The 23,169-nt window shown below is 42.9% G+C and overlaps 1 protein-coding gene and 1 pseudogene across 3 annotated transcripts in view; both read right to left on the bottom strand.

Annotated features, from left to right (window-relative positions):
• MAML3 (mastermind like transcriptional coactivator 3) overlaps positions 1–23,169 on the bottom strand; it is a gene marked incomplete at its 3' end in the record, with an annotated part of 271,284 nt that overhangs the window by 200,574 nt on the left and 47,541 nt on the right. The window lies entirely within an intron of this gene.
• LOC309349829 (enhancer of rudimentary homolog pseudogene) lies at positions 16,987–19,063 on the bottom strand (annotated as a pseudogene). Its single transcript has one exon. The product of its transcript is annotated as an enhancer of rudimentary homolog pseudogene (transcript).

Here is a 23,169-nt window from a genome sequence, read left to right as displayed (position 1 = left end):
GCTAAACCAAGAAGACTCTGCTTGGCTATTAGTAACCTGGAAGTCCTCCTCCACCCACTCCAAGTAAGAATCCACCAACGGTGTGTTATTTTATCCTTTTAACCCTCCTTGAGAAAGTATTTTGTTAGATTTTCCTCACATTCAAAAATACAATAGACATACTATGAAGGAGAGGAAACAGTACTTCCTCAGATAAATCATATGCAATTATATATTCAGTAGGAAAAGTAAACCCTGTAATTTTCTAAAGACAGAGAGATGTGGTGCTTGCTGAAACTCTTTTATTGAGGCTCAGCAATGCCTTCCACAATAGGCACAGTGTTTGAATTATAAGAAAGCTGTGAGGACTTCCTCCAAGGGTTAACTCACTTAGGAGGCCACACTTACATGGAGCCAAAGCCTTGTGGTCTGTAGTATGTGGGAGCCCAAGAAGTAAGTGTGTGGTTTGTGGTAGCTCATAAAATGTGGACACAAGTATGCAATAACCATTTGGCCTGAACAAGAGGTCTCCACCTGCACCCATTCTTGCTTTCCGCAGAGGACCTTGCCCTGCCTCTCACTAGACAGGATCCAAGGAGTGTGAGACAATGGCATCTTATAGCAAATACCATAAAGGACAATGTGTGTGATGCATGTATGACAAGCATCTGCCTGGTCCCTGGCTCAATCCCTGGCATCTCCAGGTAAGGCTGGAGATGTGGAAATACTTCTGCCCAAAACCTTGGAGAACCACTGCCAGTCAGTGTAAACAACAGTGAGCTAGATGGACCAATGGTCTGTTTGGGAATGAAGCAGCTCCCTATGTTCCTATGAACACTGCAGCCAACTGGCTAGTTTTAGCATCATCTAGACTAGTTGGAGTCTTGCCTTCATTTAGAAGCCTGCAGTCATTGCTACCCAATGGGGAAACGTTAAATTTGGATAAGCAATTCCAGCCCATCTCTCTGCAAAAGAAGAGCTGGCAAGTGAAGATAAAGTAATGACTCAGGAAAATTGAGAGTTCTCTTCTTCTTTTATCTTTAAGTCAAGGCAAGACAACATTGTGTTCTGCTCACCAAGGTCTTTTCCCAGAAAGAAAAGCTTCTTTTAAAAAGCCAGCCTGCAAATGAGCTGCCTTGTGGAAGCAGCCTGGCCAGGCATCCATGACGCTTCTGGCCAAGCTGCAAAATGCTTCCAGTGCTCTGGCAAGCAAGATACCTGGCAGCACACAGACTGCTGCTCTGCAAAACCCCCATTCCCACATTTTTCAAATAGGTAAGAAATAGCAGGAATTCTTTTGAAGCAGCAAGAGACCCCCACTGTTTCTTCTCTGTATCTTGCACAAATGAGGTATGACCCTGAGTCTCTCCCAAGCCTCCTGTGCGTAACAGAGGATGCAAGTGAGAAGGCTGGTGATGACCACAAATGATGGCTGACTAGGAACATAAGCCAGCATTCATGGATCCCGCAGCATGGTGATGTTGTGGATGATCACAGGCTGCATGCCTTGCACCCTGCTATGCCTGCATAAGTTATTGTCTTGGATATACGTATGAGGGTGCCAAAATAGCATTTTTTTAAAAAAAGAAAAGGTGAATTCGTATAACCAAATAATGCCTTTTGCCCTTCGATGTGACACCTAGCTCACAGGTTTTAAAAAACAAAGCGTCACAAAGTGTTGAATTGGAAATTATCCTGGGACATTTTCTTGCATTATCTGAAACACTGTACAGTACATTCACGAGAAACAAAAATGTAACCTTTTTATTGGTGGCACCATTTGGCAGGCACAGAGGCAGTTGTTTCCCAAGTGGGACAAGATTGCGTTAAGCTATCAAGAAGAAAAGTAGAAGGTAACGTTGCCAGCTTTAAGAGAGAGAGAGAAAAGACATATATATTTCACCTTGGTTCTCTCCCATCCCTGAAGCTATGTATCTTTGGTTTTTTACTTCAACAACAACCGGGCAACACATCTAGCAGCAGGATGTTGTACTAAAAACAAGATAAGTCTCTGCTTTTTTCCCTGCCGTTCTTTACAGATGACAGCTCAGTACATGCCCCTGCAATGTTAGTAATATGACACTCCCATCTGCATGAGCTCAACAAGCCAACCAGCCCCCGGCTACATCTTTTTCTGCAGCAGCACAATTTCACACCCTTGCTCAGAAGCTCCAAAGAAAAGGAGCTAAGTGGATCCTCCCATCATAAATAATCAGAGTTCTAAGCAACTGCTGCTCCTTCTCAGTACATACAGCTTGGATTTAAAAAAAACAATAAATCATGGTAAAAAAGCAGCCACGTGTTTTTTCCTACCTTTAAAATGGGGTTCTTTTTGGGCACCAATCCACAAAGCAATCATCTGCTATCAGGCATATATTTGTAAACAAAGCACCATAATGCAACTTTGTCATTTTACAATTTGTCAGAAATAAAATAGCTTGCTATGCACTCCTGTTTGGAAAAAGGAACAACTGATGAGTAACTATTTGGAAAAACTGAAACACAGTTGCGTTTTGCTTAGTACTAAAAGAGCTGCAAAGTATAAAGTTACAAGGTTGATTCAAAACCTTCCTATTGAAAGGTGCCCCACCCATTAATCCACCAGCAGATCTTTGAAAATATAGTATTTTAAATACAAATGCTGCAAATGGCAAGCTACATTTTAAAGGGGCAATTCCAGCCTTTGAGTGAGAGAAGAGGAACTGGATATCATTGCTAACAACACTGGACTGCAGGTAGTGCAAAAGTATCACTTAGAAGACCATGTATTCTTAGCATATGGTGCCGGGGGGGGGGGATCATGGGGCTGTAATTATATGGACACTTAACCTGGAAGCAAGCCCCCACTGAACACAGTGGGATTTACTTCAGAGTAAGCATGCATAGGCATGTGCTGTAAGAATCACTATTGCAATCTATTAAAAGCTGCTAGAAAGCATTTGGTGTAATAGCTGTTTCATGTCACACCAGTGGTAACAGAACAGAAGCTGAGAAAGCGTGACTGCTAGTGTCAAGCGGGCGGGAAACACAGAGAACCCAAATGCTTCAGTTTCTTTTTTAAAGCTTCAACAGCATGATCGTGCTTATCACCTTGGCAATAGAATCCCACAAGGTAGAAGAAGAATGGCAAAAGGCTCCAGGAGTGTCAGAGTGAATCCAGTCCTGCAGATAGGCCCATTAAGACACACCAGTTGGAAGTTATCAAATCAGATCAACACAATTGTGGAATGCCATTCAAGGCTTTATAAATCAGCATGAAGAGATTACAGCTGATGCCCTCCTAAACAAATAATACTGAGACTTCACCTGTTCCACATAGATTCTTACAGCTTTATGTTTTCTTGAATTTGCTCATGCACAAAAAACGGAAAGGAATTAATAATAATAATAAGCCAGCATAGCACCCAAGAACAGTGACTCAAGATCTGTTGTGTATTGTTTGGAGAACTGTTTAATGGAAAAGCTGAAGGCCAACGAAGTACCTGCCTCTTAAGTGTCCAGGCTTTTGCTCTCCCTTAGTGGACTTTGCAGGTTACAAACCGCTACGTGGCCTTCCTTTCTCACAGTTACATTGAACTGTTTGGCTCTGGACCTAGGACAGGAACAAGCACTGCCAGCTGGGCCATCTGTCTCATATTGCTTAGCTGCACCTTCAGGACTCAAACAATATTTTCAGGCAGCTCATGATGACAAAGGCTGAGAACTCCTGTGAGTGAGTTCTGATAGCATCTGCCATAATGCTCTCCTTCTCCATAAACAAAGTTATGTTAGCACATAACTTTAAAGCAGCACATGCTTATACACAGGTATATGTGTGTAATCTCTAGTGCACAAACAAAACAATCAGAATGGTGTGTTGGCTAGAACTGGAGGTTTCAATGTGGAAGGAACAGAGGTAAGGTACTTTTACAAACCACTATTCCCAACCTAAATTACTTTACAGAGGTGTTGTAAGGCTGTCCTAGACACTGCTCTGAGCTTTATGGAATACATATATAATAAGAAAATAAGTAACTGGAAGATAAATGCATACTCACATACTATATATCTGCATGCCTCCATGTCTTTTAATTAAGATAAGGGTAAGGCAAAACAGCCCTTCCAATGATTTCACAGCCCTCTTTGTTGAGCACAAAAAGGAAATCCCACTTTTGGTTACTTGAAGGTTTTGCAAACAGTGACTAATATGTCTAGAAATGGGGTGGCAGAGAGGGAAGTACAGAACTATGGAACTACCTACATCAACTGATCAGCTGCAATAGCAGATGCAGTTCATTTTGTCCCTCAGTATGCATTCATGCACGGAATGTGCGCACCATCGGCCACTCTACAGCTGGAGGGAGGCAGGGGCCATCTTGTCACCCCCCCAGAGTGGCACCTGGGGCGCCCACCCCTCCGCCCCCCACTTTGTACGCCCCTGCCCAGGAGTTGCAGTTCATGGCCAAAGTCCAATATGTTCTAGAGTGCAGTGACTGACTACTTAAAACTCTAAGCCCCCCCCCTCCCGAGCATTATGGAACAGGCAGATGCACAAGCTACAGACCTCAAATAAGCTGCCACTGTTAATGTTCCAGGCAAAAGCAGCCATTAAATAGCCTCCAATCTCAGGATGATTCAAATTATTTTCCTGCAGCCATATCTGATAGTCTATTTTTGCCTTATGCCATTTATCTAATGATAATGTGGGGAAAAGCAATTCTTATGTTAATGCATGATTCGGGGAGTCTGAATCCTCTTAACAAGATGCAGCAACCAAGCCAGACATGTCCCAAGGAATGTCTTTGCTTGGTCCTTTACACTTCACTTGAAATCAGGATACGGCACTGAGACTTGGCAAGATGTAGAAAGAATAAGCTTCCAGTGTGATTGCTGCATGGAAGAGCCCAGAAGCATTGTAGCTTGACGTTATTTATCCAACCTGACTTGCTATGAAAATGCAGCTGAATCAAGCAGTTGACATAAAGGACACTGTTATTTATAATAACCTGTGTAGAAGAAAGTTAGTAAGAAAATCATGCAAGACTTAAGGGGAGAATATAATGTCGTGTGAGCAAAAGCAGGGCCACTGAATGATAAAGCTTTAAAGGGTGACGTATGAAACCTGCCCCATGTAACAGATCCCTTCAGCAGCATGTAAGTGAATCATTAGAGATACCCATCTGAATGCACTAATCACTGAGGGTCAAGAAACAAAGACAGCTTAACCACAAATCTGAGATGATGGAGGAAAAGAAGTGAGAACCAGGAAGAAAATTTGAACCAAGAGCAAGAGGGCAATAAATGACCAAAATTAAAAGAAGATTGATGGCGTCACAAGAAACCGTAATGTGTTCTCGAGAATTATGGCGAACTATGTGCCAAATGGAACAATTTAAGGAACAGAGAGACATAACTGAAGTGCTACTGTCGTGCCTCGAAAGTCAAAATTTATGGGCAGCCCAAACATCAGGGAAAGATGCTCTGGCTATTATAAATCACTGCCTCTGGGCCAGCAAAGAATTGTGGATTTCAGTGAACTAAGACAGGCTTAGGGTTACACCCTGAGCAAGAGCGAGCCAGTGCGATTCCACTGATGAAGCTTTACTGACTTTTTATGGTATCTTTATACTTGAGCTTTAGTATTGACACACAAAATACGTTTTGCATCACTTAGTAAAGACACATGCTTCTGTGATCTCAAAGAAAATGGGAGCCACAAGCACTCCACAGAAGGACTTAATAAACTTGTTGTATTCAAGGCAGGTTGAACAGAACAAACATAATCCAAAATAATGAATGAGTCCTAGTAAAATGTATTTTTTGTAGGATAGCCCACTGATACCTCTATGCACATAAAGAAGGTGTTGACATCTCAATACGTATGTAACAAAAGTCTGTAAACCAGGCTTAACCAGGTCTTGATGCAAGGTTCTATTAGCAACTTGGTCACTGAAAAAAATATTCACACCTGTTTGAGAACTTTGTGCTTTCTAACCCAAAAAGGCTGAACACTTGAGAGCTGAATATTTCACATATTTTGCAGAGGCAAACCCAGTTTAGACACTAACAGCACAATCCTGCGCATGCCTACTCAGTAGTAAATCCCACTGGGTAATGAGGCCTACTCTCAGGTAAATAGTATTGAAAGGCTTACCTGGCAGAAAGTCCCATTGAACAAAGTGTGGCTTACTCCTAAGTAGACATGCCCAGGATTGTCTACTATAATCAGGAAGATACAGACCATCAGGGCTCGCTGATCATACCCATATGATAAACTTTTTCACAAAATCATGTTTGATGTATTAATATTTTACATTTTTAAGTACACATTGTGATTAAAGCATCCCAGGTGGACATCTAAAAATGTAGTTCAAAGAGAATGGGGCAGAGTGCAGACACTATCTGTAGAGAAGGAGAGATGATGTCATCTGTACTTGTTGCTTGCAGGGTGAGGGGCTTTTAGGTTTATTGTGATTACCTGCTCAAATTCAAAAAGTGTGGAGACAGAGGAAGAAAAAGTCAAGCTGGAAACTCAGCATAGGACAATGCATGTCTGGTTATCTTATCTATACAAATTGAGGAGAACAAGCAGAGATTCCAGCTTAACAACAAGGCTTGGGGAAAATGAGAGTAGAGCTCTTTCAGTCTGGAGCCATTTTTGCAGACACAATTATAACATTTAACAGCACGTACAAAACGAGACATAGAAATAAAATAATCTCTAGAGGGAAACAAGAAAGTGAGGAAAACAAACAAATAAACAAATCCCATATTTGCTTTTCCAGACCCTACCAGCAGAGTTTTCAGTAACTCAGCTTGGGAAAAACTGCATCTGAGAAGTATGACACTTCCACAAAGCAGTTTACTCTGGACTCTCTACAAAACTTCCATGAATGAACAGTACTGTTCATGCATGGAAGTTTTGCAGAGAGTCCACCTGCTGTCCTTTTCACAATGCCATCCCCTATTACTCTCTCATTTAATATGGAGTTACTGTTTTCACAGAAAGTCTGTTAAATAGAAAATAAGCCCAGGCACCCACCCATACAACCTACAAGCCTAACTTTAAAGCACATTCGAATCACATCCCCCCACCCAAGAATTCTGGGCACTTAGATTTCTAAGGATTGCTAGGAATTGTAACTCTGAGGGTAAAACTACAATGCCCAGAATTCATTGAGGGTAATAATTGTTGTGTATTGAGTCAAAGGATTTTATATCTGTATTATTATTGTCTGTAATTGCATTAGGGTAAAGTAACTGCCTTTTGGTTCCAGAGGGTACAGCTACTATTGGTTCATTTAAGCTGCTGTATTTGGATCCTCTGTCTTATTGGTTGCCTCCAAAAGGCAGGACTGTGATTGCCTGATATTGTTCCCTCCAAAATGTATCCCTTCTAGCTTGTTCCCTGTCCCTATAAATGTAGCTCTCCCCTCCTCAGGTTTTAGTCTTGTTGCTTTTAATAAAGAAGTGTTACTAGAGAACTGTCTCCAGCATATTATGTCAAGAGAGCTGAAATCACAAACCCCACGTCACAACAATAATGTGCTTCAAATAGGTGCCGTGTGTACACAGCTCCACCCCACACACTCATGCACAGACAGATGCATACACACAATTACACACACCAGAGAAATAAAAGAATATGACATCACTGTAACTACTACCTTTGCAGTTCAGATTTGACTATCTTTACATGAAAGGTAAGTCCCAAATAAACACATTTAAGCCACCAGCTTTGCGGGGGGTGGGGCGGTTGGAGGGGAAGAATGTATTTATGGGGATGATGACTGTGGGGGCATCAGGCCCCTGCAGAGCTTGTTGGAGGCCCAAGGTGGGAATCTGATTAGTTATAAATTCGAAGAAAAAGCAGCTGGTCCCTGGTGGGGCCCCACAACCAGCTTAACCCTTCAAGGTCTGCGGCAAGTGTACCTGTCTGACCTCTCCACTCTGCACAAGCTGGGGGGTGGCTAGCTGTTTTAAGTGGGGGTTTTTAGAAGTAATAAAATAAAATGTTGGTACTCATATCTTGATAAAAGTGCCATGAGTGAATTTACACAATGACTGCCATTGGCAGGAAAGAAAGAAAAAGGAAGGAAGGAAGGAAGGAAGGAAGGAAGGAAGGAAGGAAGGAAGGAAGGACAGGAGTCCCTTCTGGTGGGTCCCACTCGCCATCATGAGAAACTCCCACACTTCAAAATTTATCTCGGCACCAATGAAAGAAGTAATGTGAGCATTGCCCCCCCCCCCAAACGTCCTGTAGGAATCTAGTTCAACCGTGTCAGGCTATCACTTCAAAATAGTTTTCAGTATCATGTTTATCTTTTGAATTATGTAAGCATTCATTCTGCACTGTGCTTGTTTCTGAGCAATACCTCTCTCGACCTGCTCTGACTGTAATACTTCTATAGAGTATATAGGGTTTGTTACTGAATATTATTGATACTGGATGATATAGTTTGATTGTACTGTTTAATTAAAAAACTGATTCTCTTTCTAGAATGTGATTTTTCCCCCACCTCTTGTTCACAAAGGTAAGCTTTCAATAACTCACCTTTGAACTGAAGAATGAGGGCAGGCCACATAGGAGTCGCTAGCACAATTAAAAGCAAAGATTGCTGATGGAAATGCATTGTGTTCTAAGTAAGATGCTGTTCAGCACAAGGTTCAAGGTCTTCCATTTACAGTAAGGTAATGGTAAAGGTACCCCTGCCCGTACGGGCCAGTCGTGTCCGACTCTAGGGTTGTGCGCCCATCTCACTTAAGAGGAGACACTTCCGGGTCACGTGGCCAGCGTGACGAAGCTGCTCTTGCGAGCCAGCACCAGCGCAGCACACAGAAACGCCGTTTACCTTCCTGCTATAAAGCGGTACCTATTTATCTACTTGCACTTAGGGGTGCTTTCAAACTGCTAGGTGGGCAGGAGCTGGGACCGAAAGACGGGAGCTCACCCCGCCGCGGGGATTCGAACTGCCAACCTCCTAGGCACTGAGGTTTTACCCACAGCGCCACCCGCGTCCCTGTCCATTTACAGTAGTAAGTGTTTATTTAGAAGGTGATATTTTATTTTTATTTTATTTATTTTATTTTATTATTTGCTTCACACTTCTGGAACTTAGTATCTGGCCAATTTCCCATCACTGTCATTCTCTAACCATTTGTTTATCCTTGATCCATCACATGGAGATTACAGAATTTAGGCCTTAGGTCCCTCTTGTGTATTAAAATGTGCAGTCTACAAATGCTGTTTTTTAAATAAAAAAATATATTTATATTTGTTATTTATTTGATTTATATATTGCCTTTCATCTAAAGCTCCCAGGGCAGCTTGCAAGAGATAAATTACTTTTTAAAGGATCTTAAATCCAGCACAAAAACTGGAATTCCAATGTTATTCACCAATCAAATTCTTTATCAAAACAATTATTTCACTGGCCATTCCTTTTCTGTTTAACAAAACATATTTGGGTAATGGTCTGACTCAGTAATATGTTCCTTAGTTCTGTTTTAAAAAAAAGTGGTATCAAGTGTTGTTGAATTATCATTTTTATTTATTTATGTTTTAGCTTGCAGTTTTTAAGTTCTGAATTTTGTACTATTTTTGATGTGTTTGTTTTGATTGTATAGGGATAAATCAGGAAGAAAAGAGGTAGATGCAAGGAAGGGGAGCAAATGACAGATGTGATTAAATGAAGTTCTGCACATGACAGAACCCTCACTTCAGCTGAGGGTCAAGAGGACTAAAGGTTTAAAATGTGTGTTTAGAATCACAGAGTTGGAAGGGACCCCAAGGGTCATCCAGTCCAACCCCCTGCAATGCAGGAATCTTTTGCCCAATGTGGGGCTTGAACCCACAACCCAGAGATTAAGAGACTCATGCTCTACTGACCGAGCTATCCCGAAAGAAAGAAAGAAAGGAAGGAAGGAAGGAAGGAAGGAAGGAAGGAAGGAAGGAAGGAAGGAAGGTGGATCTATCATCATAAAATGTGTTCTGCAGTCACATTCTATCCACAAGGAGCAGCAAGAGAGAATGGTTTGATTCACTGAAGGCTAAACTTTTCCAGTCCAATTTACGGTAACTCTTACTCAAAACACCCATTTTTGGAAATGCTAACAAATAAATGGATGCCATGATATATACTTGTAGCAGATGCAAAGTTATGCATAACTATTTTATTTTTTTTTGCATTCTGCACTGCAGACAGGAGTGGAAAACTGTAATGACTTCTATGGCAAAGTTACACCAACATAAAACTGGGAACAGCACGCGGGTCTTGAATATGTACATCCACAGATAGATTTATAGTTAAGCATTTATAAGTACCTTGCCAGTTGACAATTATATACAAACATGCCTTCATATGCATACATTTATAAAGAAGATTTATCTGTTTATATAGCCACCGAACTGGGGATGCAATCAGAGAACTGTAAATAGTCTTTGCCAAGCCGGAGATGATCAACACACACAGGAACTGTTAACTCCTCTGAATGTGATGATTGTGAACTTTAAGCCCCCTGGCATCCGAGATGCCTTTTGTCTGAATTACCAGCACAGCTCTGTCTTACCTAGCCATGCTGCAGTCTCAACCATACTTCAGGAGTTTTGTTTGGGTTAATAACATCTGGAGCATTGCTCTATCAGGACACCTCACATACCATCGGTGACTAATCAAAGCCTACCATCAGACCCATATAAATCTCAGAGAACAAGGTTCCTACTTCAAGAAATTCTTCACCCTTTTGCATACAGTCCACTTACATATCCCTCTGGTTATGTAAACTTCGGGATACGTAAGCGGCAAACCGGGAAGTATATTTCCAGGATTTTGCCATGCGCGCATGCACAGAAGCGGTCTCTCCGGTTGCGAAAACGTCGGGATCCAGCCAGACCTCCAGAACGGATCCTGTCCATAAACGGAGGTACCACTGTATTTTATGTTACAATAGATTGAAAAGCTACAAAACTAAGGCAAAGGGTTTAACAAAGGGGCTTGGTGCAAGCAAACCTTGGAGCATTTGTGCCTGCGTAAGAGGTCCAGTTCTCTTATGTTTCCTTATTGCAAGAGAGCCTGTGCAGGAGAGATCCAATTGAACGCTGAAATTTTAATAAAGCAAAGGAAAGCAACACCCCCTCTTGTTAAACAGCACCAAGTGACACAACCTGGTTCCCCTTGCATAATTTAGAGCACAATATTTAGCTCTGGAAAATTCAATCACTGGACTGACTGGTGACACTTAGAGGGCCTAAAAAATAACCAGGGAACCTTGGAAAAAAGATCAGAAATGTTTGCAAAATGCAAACAGAAACACCATCTCTGTTTTCTCTCTGGTTTGAGCCAAGGAAAGGGAGAAAACACAGATATGAGGATCTTGGGCTAGGCTGGGAATGCAAGGTAGACCTTGAGAAGCTGGAAGGGAGCCATGTGACTCCTGCAGCAAAATACTGCTGTGAAAGTGATAGGGAAGTGTGGGTTCCCCCGCAAGAGGAGTGCTATCTTGAGTCTGCACAATAGCTCAGTTGTCAAAACAGTGCAGATGTTGCAGAGAAACACTGTGCACCAAGGCTTTTTCAAAGACTTTCCAAGGTAGCTTCCAGTTAAAACCCATTGCAGTATGGTACTGCAAAAGCATTATGGACAAGAAGCATGTGTCTCTTCCCCTCCAACATCCCCTGTACTGTTTTGTCTGAGGGCAAAAAGCACACAAGCAAGGCCCCTCTGCAGTCAGAAGCACAGGACTTGGCTTACACTGGCTGGATGCCTGCACAATTGAGAGCGAGAGACTTGTGCGCCTCTTCCACAACACTGTCTTTCTATCTATGTAAGATTTATTACATGTCCTTCAGTACAAGGTTCCAAGGCAGGTTATACCAATATAAGATACATGCAGGTCCCATTTTCAAAATGCTGCTTGTGCGAAAATTCACTTGTCTTAACATATTACCCAAACCTCAATATACACACTGCAGATTCTGAACAACTTGCATTTGCCCACTTCCTTACTACTTTATGCTTTGCTGGTTGGTGGTGGCCATTTGGGGGCAGAAACCATGCAGGGAGAGAGATCAGACAAATCAGGTTGGTTTTTTTGCTGGTTGGCTGCAGCCATTTCAGGAAGAAACTATGGAGGAAGTGGGAGGAGATTGGACAAATCACAGATTAGAAACATTCTCATAGGAAATAACGGAAATTGTCAGCTTCTTATGCGACCACTTGCCTAATGAACGAATTCCAGGGAATGCATGGTGTTCAAAAAGCGGACCTGCGTGTGCAATTATAAAAACAAGTAAAATTGTTCCAAACAAAACAGAACAGTACAGAGTAAAACAAAAGAAGTTGGGCCCCACAAAATACCTTAGCTGTTAAGTCACGGTAAAGAGTTGCATCTTCAGCGTACAGTGGAAGCTATACAACCAAGATACTAGATACACCTGTGTTGGAAGGAAGTTCCACAACTTAGGGGCCACCACAGAGAAAGCCCTTTTCTGGGCCACCATACCCTGCACAGCCAAGAATAGTGGAATTACCAAGAGGCTCACTCTGCCAACCTGAGAGGGTTAGAGTGTCACCTCAACTAAGCACACGAACAAGTTAGTTGGTGGAGTCGCTTATGCAAGTCACCCTTCACACCTGACAATGGGAACAACAGAAGGCTGTTGTTTGGAGGACAAAGAGTGTAAATCTATACAGCAGCATGTACAAAGTGCTAAATAACAATGCTACAGGTTTATGTGGCACAACAGTAATCAAGTCATTAAAGACAATTGTATGTTGGCCTGTCATTCAGAGTAAAAAGCTTTTGGCATGTAGTTCTTGAATTCTCTCCCCCCCCCCTTTGTGTCCTCTCATTGGAGAAATGTCACTCTCAGATCTTGGTTACAAGAATGCATCTGTTTCCTTTAAAAGAAGGAAATGGAAAGAAACAAGAAAAAACAAAAACAAAATAGATCTCAATTCCTCAAATAGCTAGAAAGCCCACAATTGCACCTGCAATTTTCCATAAAAAAAATTAACTGTAAAAATCGCACTGTTTTACCCCCTTAAAAACCTCGGCTATAGTATTTAAAAACAACTACAGCAAAGCAGCTCTCATATGCCAATCCCTTGTATTCAGAATGTCTTTTCTAAGTGATTATGTGCAGCAAAGCCATCCATATTTCTGCTAGAACAAAAAAAAAAAATCAAAAAAAATCTGCATGACCTGCCAGTTAGGCCAATTGGTGACAAGGTGTCTGATTTTTAAATCCAAAGCTATTTTGACATTGTCAGAGCTTCCAAGACAACAGAGAAAGTCCCACAGTTCAGTGAGTTAACCTGATCAAAGGAACACACCCCACCAAGCACTGCTAAAGTCAGCGCAACCACTTTTCATTTCAGTAGGGCCCATGTCAGTACTCTGCACAGCCCAAATTGGAGGGTATGGGTGTTGCACAACTATGATACTTCATGGAGTGTACCCTCCAGGCGCTATTTCAAGTACAAGCCAAATGAGATGTTTTAGTTAGCACAGAAGTCATGATTGTGCAGAAAGATTACCCTGCTTTGGCATGCCCTGCTTGGCCGGCAAAGTATTTTTCACCAAGAGCAAGCTAACACGTGGGCAACTTAATGCTAATCAGGGCTTCAGCTATTGCAATACAAGCCTCTGCTCTGAAACATACTAGAGAAGCATGCTATGGAAGGCAAAGGAGACAGCTCTACATACATACATGCCTGTGTGTGTGCACACACACGCGTTCACCCACCCACTTGCCTTCTTGAGACCCTTAAACTCACTTCTACAGCTTGCTCCCACTTAATCCCATCTTCACCCGACAAAGCCTCTAATACAGTGCTCTTATGCCACCATAGGACCATTTCTCCAATGAAGCAGCACCAATGGCAGCTTCCTTTAAATAGGTAGGGAAGAGATGAAATGAGGCAGCTACCATCCAGCACTGTAATAATAGAATTAAGTGCATTCTTTTCCCCAGGAAGTCTGCACTCAAGCCTACACTCTGTTACCAATGCAGGGCCAAAATGAAGACCTAGCTCTTGGGGACAGTGCTGACAGCACTTGCTACCTAAAATATCTAGGCTAGTCCAAGGGAAAATTACACATTTAAAGTGGTACAACATATTTAGTTCGCATTTTTATATGCTAACTTTTCAATGCATGGCAGACTCTTCCCTGGGATTTAGAGTAACCTAACCAAGTTGGCAGATCCCACTCTAAGCCCTGTTCATGTAACAATAAACATGTCAGAACCAGCTAAGAACTTGAGCTAAGGCAATGTAAGCCATTTTCCATATTTCCTAATGTCTGGATCTTTCTTGGTTCATTTTCAGCATCTTCTCAAGAGGGAGGGATATATAGAATAATGGGAAGCAACACACAGGACAAGACGACGGAAATACTATAATAATAATAATAATAATTTATTATTTATACCCCGCCCATCTGGCTGAGTTTCCCCAGCCACTCTGGGCGGCTCCCAATCAGTATTAAAAACAATACAGCATTACATATTAAAAACATCCCTGAACAGGGCTGCCTTAAGATGTCTTCTGAACGTCAGGTAATTCTTTATCTCTTTGACATCTGATGGGAGGGCGTTCCACAGGGCGGGCGCCACTACCGAGAAGGCCCTCTGTCTGGTTCCCTGTAACCTCACTTCTCGCAATGAGGGAACCGCCAGAAGGCCCTCGGCGCTGGATCTCAGTGTCCGGGCTGAACGATGGGGGTGGAGACGCTCCTTCAGGTATACAGGACCGAGGCCGTTTAGGGCTTTAAAGGTCAGCACCAACACTTTGAATTGTGCTCGGAAACGTACTGGGAGCCAATGCAGATCTCTCAGAACCGGTGTTATGTGGTCCCGGCGGCCACTCCCAGTCACCAGTCTAAAGATTTACCTACCTAAAGATTTCCAGGGAGATGTATACTGAAGCTTAGGAGCTGCTCCAAAATCTTATCCTGAGACAGATGGCTTGGAGTGTCATAGACAAGTACCAGAAGAGGGAGGAGTTTCTAATTCAATTAATGAAAATAATAAAAGGATCCAATGATATCTTAACTTAGGAATGAAAGAGGATTTCCTGTAAGAGGCACATTCGTGAATGCAAGAGAGCCCCCAAGGCCCCATAATGATGAGCTAGTGAAGCAAAGCGCCACAGTAGTAACCTCAAATTGGAGGAGAGGGTTTCATTCTTCTATGGTCATGTAAACAGCATGCTATTAAGCAAGGCAGTGACTACCAGCAAAACGTAGCAGGACATCTCTACAAGCATGAGAGAGAATCAACAGTTGGAGAGAAGCAAATGAGAAGCTTTGATACAATTAAGGTCCTTGTTGCTCACAGTCGTGATTATTTAGATGTGGTGGTAGTATGTGGAGTGATGTACAGTTTAGGTAGCAGCTGTCTTGCACAAAAACAGAAGGATAGGGAGCCAGTGCCAGCCCAGCAAGCCAGTGCCAGCCCTGCCATTAGGCAGCGTGAGGCAGCTGCCTCAGACAGGAAATGCTGGCAGTAGGGGTGAGGTGTTCAGAGGACAGAACCATGTGTGCCACATGGCCTGCCCTAAGCCATTTAAATGAGCCTGCTGTCATTCAGTGTGATGGAGGACGCTGCCCTATTGCCAGCATTGAAGTAAAATTCAGTTGCTATTTTGCTTGGCTCCCTTATAAAGCAATTGGGAGGGGGAGTCAACTTGTATTTAATAAAACGTCTGATAAAAACCAACCCCTTTTCAATAATGCAGTTCCAGCTGTGTAAGTGACACCAAAAGTCAGAATATGGGTGAACAGGGACAGGCAGGGAACCAGTGCAAAATGGAGTAACTTGTTAATAAGCACAACAGAGTCATATTTCCACCTTTGGAAGTGTTGTGTTGATGGAACCTTGCCCATCATCTGATGATTAGGATATACTGATATGCAGCCTTATGTCAAACTACTGGTCCAGCTAAGCCCAAGTACTATGTTCACCAGGGATTCCCAGTCTGCTGCCCTCCAGTTATTGCTAGACTGTAATGCCCATTACCTGATCATAGGCCAGTAGTAGTTCAACAACTTCTGGAAGGCACCACATAGGCTGCCCTTAGACTACAACTTTGCTGACAGGAGTGGTAATCCAAAAGGGCACCAAGTTGGAGAAGGACTACTTTGGTATATCAGCATCTCTCGAGGGTTCCAGGAAAGGGGCCCTTCTATGCCCCTTTAATTCTATGCCCCAGAATCCTTTAATTGCAGGTGCCAGAAACAGAACCTGGCATTTATTTCAATGCAATCTTTGACAAACCTTCTCTATTGTTCAAAGCTGTGGATATTATGCATCCATAATTTTATTATGATGTTTAACAGCACACACGTATATCACTACATTTTTGTTGCCAAATGAGGACTTCTGAATATGATTTTTTATTTGTCTCAGTCTTTCCTTGTATGCAGTGCAGGAAGCAATATATGCATATTTTCAAAACGTTATTTAACTGTAGAACAGAAAGCAAAGCACTTAAGCTTCACATTTAAAAAGAAAACCCTGATGTTTAAAAGTGGACTGTCATCAGGACACTTAACGCTGACCTTCCTGTGTCCACACCTACTGCACTCACTGTTTTCAAGAGATCACTTATCCAAGCTACTGTTCACTGTAGCAATCTGGACTTTTGGGAAAGTATTCAAGCATCAACCTAATGCAATCCTCCTGAGGGTGTGTGTGTGTGTGTGTGTGTGTGTGTGTGTGTGTGTGTGAAATAAAACTTCGTATCTACAAATAAACTACTCATTTTCACTTTTTTTTATCTAAAGAGTATTTATTTTATTCTTCATTGCCTCCAAGAAATAACACTGGGGGGAAACCCAGAGAGGGGTACATACAGCGACTGTGGTAAAGCAGAAGTGGATACCGTGAATGAGGAACAAAAGTAGAACTGTCTAAGGTCCCCAGATGTTGTTGGACTACAACTCCCATCATCCCTGAGCTCTGCCTTGCTACCTAGGGGTGATGGGAGTTGTAGTCCAACAACATCTGGGGACCCACAGGTTGAGAAAGGCTGGTCTAAGCAAAGACAATTAAACTAAAATACCAGCAGAAGGCATATCCTTACTTCTTTGAGTTTTAAACTGAGAAAGCCCCTTGGAATTCTAACAGATTTTGTCTCAAATACAGACTAACAAGAATGAACAGGAAGACTACAATACAACAACTTTCACTACAGAACGCTGTACACACCTTCCCTCAAAACCCCCTTAAACCATGGTGTCTTATTTGCTTGCTTGCTGAGCTTGCCTATGGAGAGGGACATAAGATATTTTCCTTTATCCAGTCTTTATTGTATGTCTGGTACTGTATGTCTGAGTATCAGCACAATAAACAAGGCAGCTGAGGTGAGCCAAGTCATCAATGAAATCAAATTACTGGCTAATATATGTAATAATTGAAGGCTTGTTAGGATTCATTCTCTTCAGGTGCTCTTCATATATTTTACAGGCACCTTCCATGCATTCATTCACAGACTCATAATCAGCCTAAGTCCTGCCTTCTGGTCGTTTGGTAGTTGAACAAGCAAAATTGTGTGAGACACGGCGACTCGTTCCGTTCGGCTCAGGAGCGAAGCACAAAATTCAACGACTTCTCTACCACAATTCACCGCAACCATCAGAAAGCACTACTATAAACGACTCATTTTAAAGCAATGCTAGTTGAAACTGAAGTATGTTGATTCTCTGACCTCACTGAACAAGTTTGTTATGAGGTTTAAAGCACCACAGAAGAACCTGTAATCACACAGCATTCTTGTCCTCACTCAGGGTTTCTCCTGCTACAAGCACCTAGGGTAGAACAACCTGAAGTCAAACAAGAGGATGATGGGCAAAACCAAACACCTGATGAAGTACTTTCATCAGGCCCTCTGACTGGACCACTTGAGCATCCTTATGTATATCAACTTGACAATCACTTCCTAATTCTTCTGATTAAGAGGGCTTTTAAAAAAAATCATCACTCATATAGCATTTTTAATGTGCTATGGGCTTTAGCATCCTTGTTTCATTCATCCCACAACCACAGTGGGAGAAGAATGATGCCCAGTAAGCAAGGGAACCAGCTATAGAGGGAAGAATGGGCTTCAACCCTCTCAAAATTTCAAGGCAGGGTGTTGAGACCCCACCCAATATTGAGGGAACTCCCATCCCCCGCTGCCCCCGGGCAAACACCAGCACACCAGGCAGAAGGGCTGGGAAAGCAATTTTCACCCTCCACACCCCATGCCACAATCGCTAGTGTGTCTCGAAAGCTGCCCACACATCCTGGCAGGTGTGGCCCAATAAGGGGTGGGGCGCCACATGTGTGATGCTATGCACACAGGACAGCCCCCCAGTGTTGTGCCCAACTCTGTGTGCCTGCCAGCAAGTCAGTGTCAGAGGTGCAATTTGGATTCAGCTTTCCCAGATCACAGATGTGTGTCCATCTGTCCACTTGTGGTTTCAAGGAAGCAACAACAACAACAATCTGTAGGGCAATGTATCTTCCCCACAATGCCTTCCACCCTATAAATACAGTTTGCTCTTCAGGACTAAACATAGATGGTGACGACATCAGCAAAGCAAGATGGCACCATAACCTGTTGCTCTTTTAACGTTTGGAAATAAGGCACATTGTTAATGTCTAAACACAACACAGCACTTGAATTTCTGCTGCCCCAGATAATTTGCAATGCGCAAGACACTTTCCAGCTTCCTCACTTATTTCAGTGGAGAAGCTGCACAGCTCTAGGAACGCAAAGCTGCAACACAGAAGCTCCACAGAAGTGGAGCTCTGTTTCACTGCAAATGTGTTTATAACTGTAGTTTAACTCAAATATATGCCAGTAAGACTCTAGATGTACAATGTATCTATGAATTACCTATTTCATTCCCTGCAGTTAACGCAATTGTTTCTCCTTCATTGTTTTTTGTTGTCCTACCTTTGCCATGTAATTGGTAAGGAATAACAGTATTACAGGTCACCCCAATGTCTGCCGAGTGGGAACAAGATTCTAGGGTCTTTGCACTCCACCAGGGTTTGTGCTCCTTTGGAATGAGGCATGGCAGAGACTGCAGTGTCTTTAATATGGTTTGTTTACACATATTTACACCTGAGTTTAGGTGGAGGGAGTGTAGACCACAGGGGCATAGTATGGGGAGCTGTGGCCCTGAGCGTGAACCAGACACCCCAGCACAGCATGGCCCAGTGCTTCCCTCTGCTCACTGAGAGCCGTGCCAGCTGGTGGGGTCCTCCCTGTGTAGGCAGGCAGGGGGCTCAGCTTAGGCCCACGTGGCTCTGGTGGGGTCGTTCTAGCGTCAGTGGCTAGGCTGTCACCCCACTCCCAACCTAGCACATGGCTGCCCCAGGCACCAGCAACCGATGCTATGCAACTGGTAGAACATTATATCCCAATAGTGTCTTCTGTTGCTCTCTTCATAGCTTCAGCCCGCTTGAGTCCAGTCTCTCAGTGCTGCCTCTCCCAACCAGCCCCACATGATGTCCTGCCCCTCCCTTCTTCTCAAAAACCCATGCTCCAAAAGCAACTCAAGCCTGGTGTAAAAGGGCATCTTTTTTCCTGTGGTGACATCATGCCCCTCTGTAACCCTGGCAACTTTCCCCTCCCAACTCTGCTATTGTCTTTTGCTAACTAACACACAGCTAGGGGAGGAATTCCACCCTGCTCCTTGAATGTGCCACCTTTTCTCAGGGTAATGACTGCCATCAGCCGTCTTTGTTCTTTCATGGCATCTGTCAGCTGATCTCTTGAACAGGAGAACAGGCTCAGCCTGTATTCTTACACTGCACATGTTCCCTTAATACTCCAATACTCCCTTAATACTCCAGATTTTAATTACATCCTACCATTTGCTAAATCAAGAATTTTGAGGCATCTGGGCCCTCTCTCATACATTCATAACAATAATTTCATCTTCCTGGGGGCTCATATCAAAGTAACTCCAGTAGCAGACACTAGGGTCACTATAAAAAGTCTTTATTTTCATACGCAACCTTTTCAGGATTCCTTGACTCTATCCACCTGATAGTGACAGAGTACACACGACTCTGTATTTTATTTATTTAGGCAGAAATTGCATTTTCATTTCCCTTCCTTTCAATCTTTTAATTAAATCTTTCAGGAAACAAAAACAAAAAGTTGTGGATGTCTGCATATCCACCCTCGAACGAGCATCTTAGGTTCCAGGACACAGAGTGCATTGCACATAAAAATTCATGAATGTTGCAAGGGAACGGACAGTGTGTCCACATTGTACAGCCTTTAACATGTGCGGAACTCTGTGATCATAGCAGCATGTGAGGTGGCAGTTTAATGATCCGCAGCTATAGCATTTATTCAAAGCTTTATGGGGGAGGCATAATTATGTAATAAAAATTCTGTTTCCCTAGTATTCTCCCTTCTTCCAAATGAATAATATATTCTGCTGCAGTGGGGCTTTTTAGGACTGCCAGTGGCTAACCCCCTTTGCATTATGCTTGCTGTCAACTTCCTTCAGCAGGAGAAAGCCACAGATCACACCTCATGTGGAAGCAGCTGTTTAACCTGTGTGTGTGTGTGTGTGTGTGTGTGTGTGTGTACCTTTAACATTGATTTTGTTTTTGATATACAAGTTTTCTGATATACCAGATTTGCACGAAAGAGGCACACACAGGCACACACATGTGTGTGATTCCAGTCCAAGAAGCCTGTGGTCAGTAGCATTTATGCACGGTGACTGTTTTGAAGATACTGCAGCAGGTAGATAAAGGAGCAAGCCCCCTACCATCAAAATAAATAAATACTTAATAATTATAATACACATCATGCACAACCTAAATTAAAGGACACATGTAGTTAGCTTTAACGCCTTAGATCCAGCTAGTACAAGACTGAAGGAGGGAGTTAAATAGGTCTGCCCAGGGCAGTTCAATGTTTAGCACAGCAATTATGTTAACTTGGGAAAATTTTGTGAAATCAGGATCTTTATGGGAAAGACATGCAGGGGGAAATAAAATGCTGAGAGAAGGTAATGCAACACACAGTGGACAAAAATGGGGAAAACATTTCATGCTAAGAAATAGAAAATTAGAAAGCTGAAGCTTGTGAATGCCCCCCCCCCACGCCACTCTGGCCGCATGCTTTAAGGTTGCATGGAGCCAAAGGAATGTATCTCTAGGAAGACAAGGAGGAAAACTGGATAGAACAAGTTTTGGGCAGTGTTGCAGCTTGTGGAGGGTGAGGAGCAGAAGTTTCAGTTACAAATTCAAACAGCAGCAAACCCATTGCTTTTACTCTGTGTGGCAAAAAGGCTCAGTGTGGAGGAGTTAACTAGAGGCTGAGGGCTACTGAGGAAACCACAACAGCAAGCAATATTTTTAGTTTCTCAGCAGATGCATCGAAGGATTGTACATTCATGTTTACACAGAACAGGATAACTTGCCAAACTTTTGGCATGGCCAAAAGAGGCTGACATGGAAGGCAGATCAAGCTAAAACCTGAAGCGCACATTAATTGCAGTAACTGCTGAAACTGCAGCTGGTGGAATTTCTACATTCCTTGTAGGCTCTTAAGCAATTGTATGACTATAAGCCTCCTGGAATTAACTCACGTGGTGCATTAAAATAAATCTCCAATGGATTTTTGGAAAGGATGGAAAACACTACCTCCTATGATCTCATCTGTCTACAAACCCAACACTCCATCTCGAGCACAACAGCACTGAGATTGAGGCTACAGCATCTGTAGAATGACAGCGACCCATTTCCAATGTCATGTTCTAATCCATTTGGAACATCTTGCAGGCTCAACGGATCTCATCCTGTGTTTCTAGTTCCATGAAACCAAGGTTGCTGTGATATCAGAACTGGGCTAACTTATAGTTAGCACTAACCTCTAAATCATAATTTAAAGCAGGTCTACAAAGCATGCTTTGAAAGCTAGTGCTAACCATTACCTGATTCCTGATGGCACAGCATGTAGAACTGGACGGGGGAAGGGGACTGTATATAAGAGGGAAGGTATTAGCCAACTGTTTGCTTCCAATAGAGCATGGGTATGTAAATGTGGGTGGCGCTGTGGCTTAAACCACAGAGCCTAGGACTTGCCGATCAGAAGGTCGGCGGTTCGAATCCCCGTGACGGGGTGAGCTCCCGTTGCTCGGTCCCTGCTCCTGCCAACCTAGCAGTTCAAAAGCACATCAAAGTGCAAGTAGATCAATAGGTACCACTCCGGCGGGAAGGTAAACGGCGTTTCCATGCACTGCTCTGGTTCACCAGAAGTGGCTTAGTCATGCTGGCCACATGACCCGGAAGCTGTACGCCGGCTCCCTCAGCCAATAAAGCGAGATGAGCGCCGCAACTCCAGAGTCGGTCACGACTAGACCTAATGGTCAGGGGTCCCTTTACCTTTACCTTATGCAAACTAAGGCCCGAGAATCGCCTTCTAAATCTGGCCCCTGGACAGTCCAGGAATCAGCATGTTTTACATAAGTAGAATGTGTCCTTTTACTTAAAATGCATCTCTGGGTTATTTGTGGGGCATAGGAATTCGTTCCCCCCCCAAAAAAAAAACAATATAGTCCAGCCCCCCCCCCCCAAGGTCTGAGGGACAGTGGACCAGCCCCCTGCTGAAAAAGTTTGCTGACCCCTGCAACAGAGCCTCTGAACAGAGTCTACAGCCAGGGCAGGGCTGATAATCTCTTCTATGTCCAGAAGAGGTAGGGCCTGAACATAAACTTGACAGAAACAGGGAAAACAAAAGTGAAAGCGAAGTTTTGCAAAGGGGAATATTTATGTAAAACAACATAGTTTGTGAATCAAGTTACCCCATCATACTGTTAGTTAAGACAGAAATTTAACATCTAGAGTTATTTTCATTATAGTTCTCTGAGCTGCTAAGAACTGGACTGGACAATTTATCCAAACATATAATTTGGATACCAGTATACACCAAGCGAAAGAGGGAGAGAGATAGAGAGAAGCAGTTGCCTTCTTTCCCTTCAACTATTTGACACTGTGTGTCAAAGCTATTGTTGCATCACTTCAGCTGTCCTGTGTATATTCCTTACTAATGGGTTTAACAGCTAAGAAACTAGTCCTTCTGCCAATATAAATGCAAGGCTATGCCTTAAAGCCTATCACTTTTATGTCGATCAGTATCTAACTTTTTATAAGTGACTTGGCAACTGTCTATTATGAGCAGTCGCTAAACA

The sequence above is a fragment of the Podarcis erhardii genome, assembly GCF_964252035.2.
Source record: "Podarcis erhardii genome assembly, chromosome: 9".
In the NCBI taxonomy this organism is placed as follows: domain Eukaryota; kingdom Metazoa; phylum Chordata; class Lepidosauria; order Squamata; family Lacertidae; genus Podarcis; species Podarcis erhardii.
This window is presented reverse-complemented; position numbering and strand designations above follow the sequence as displayed.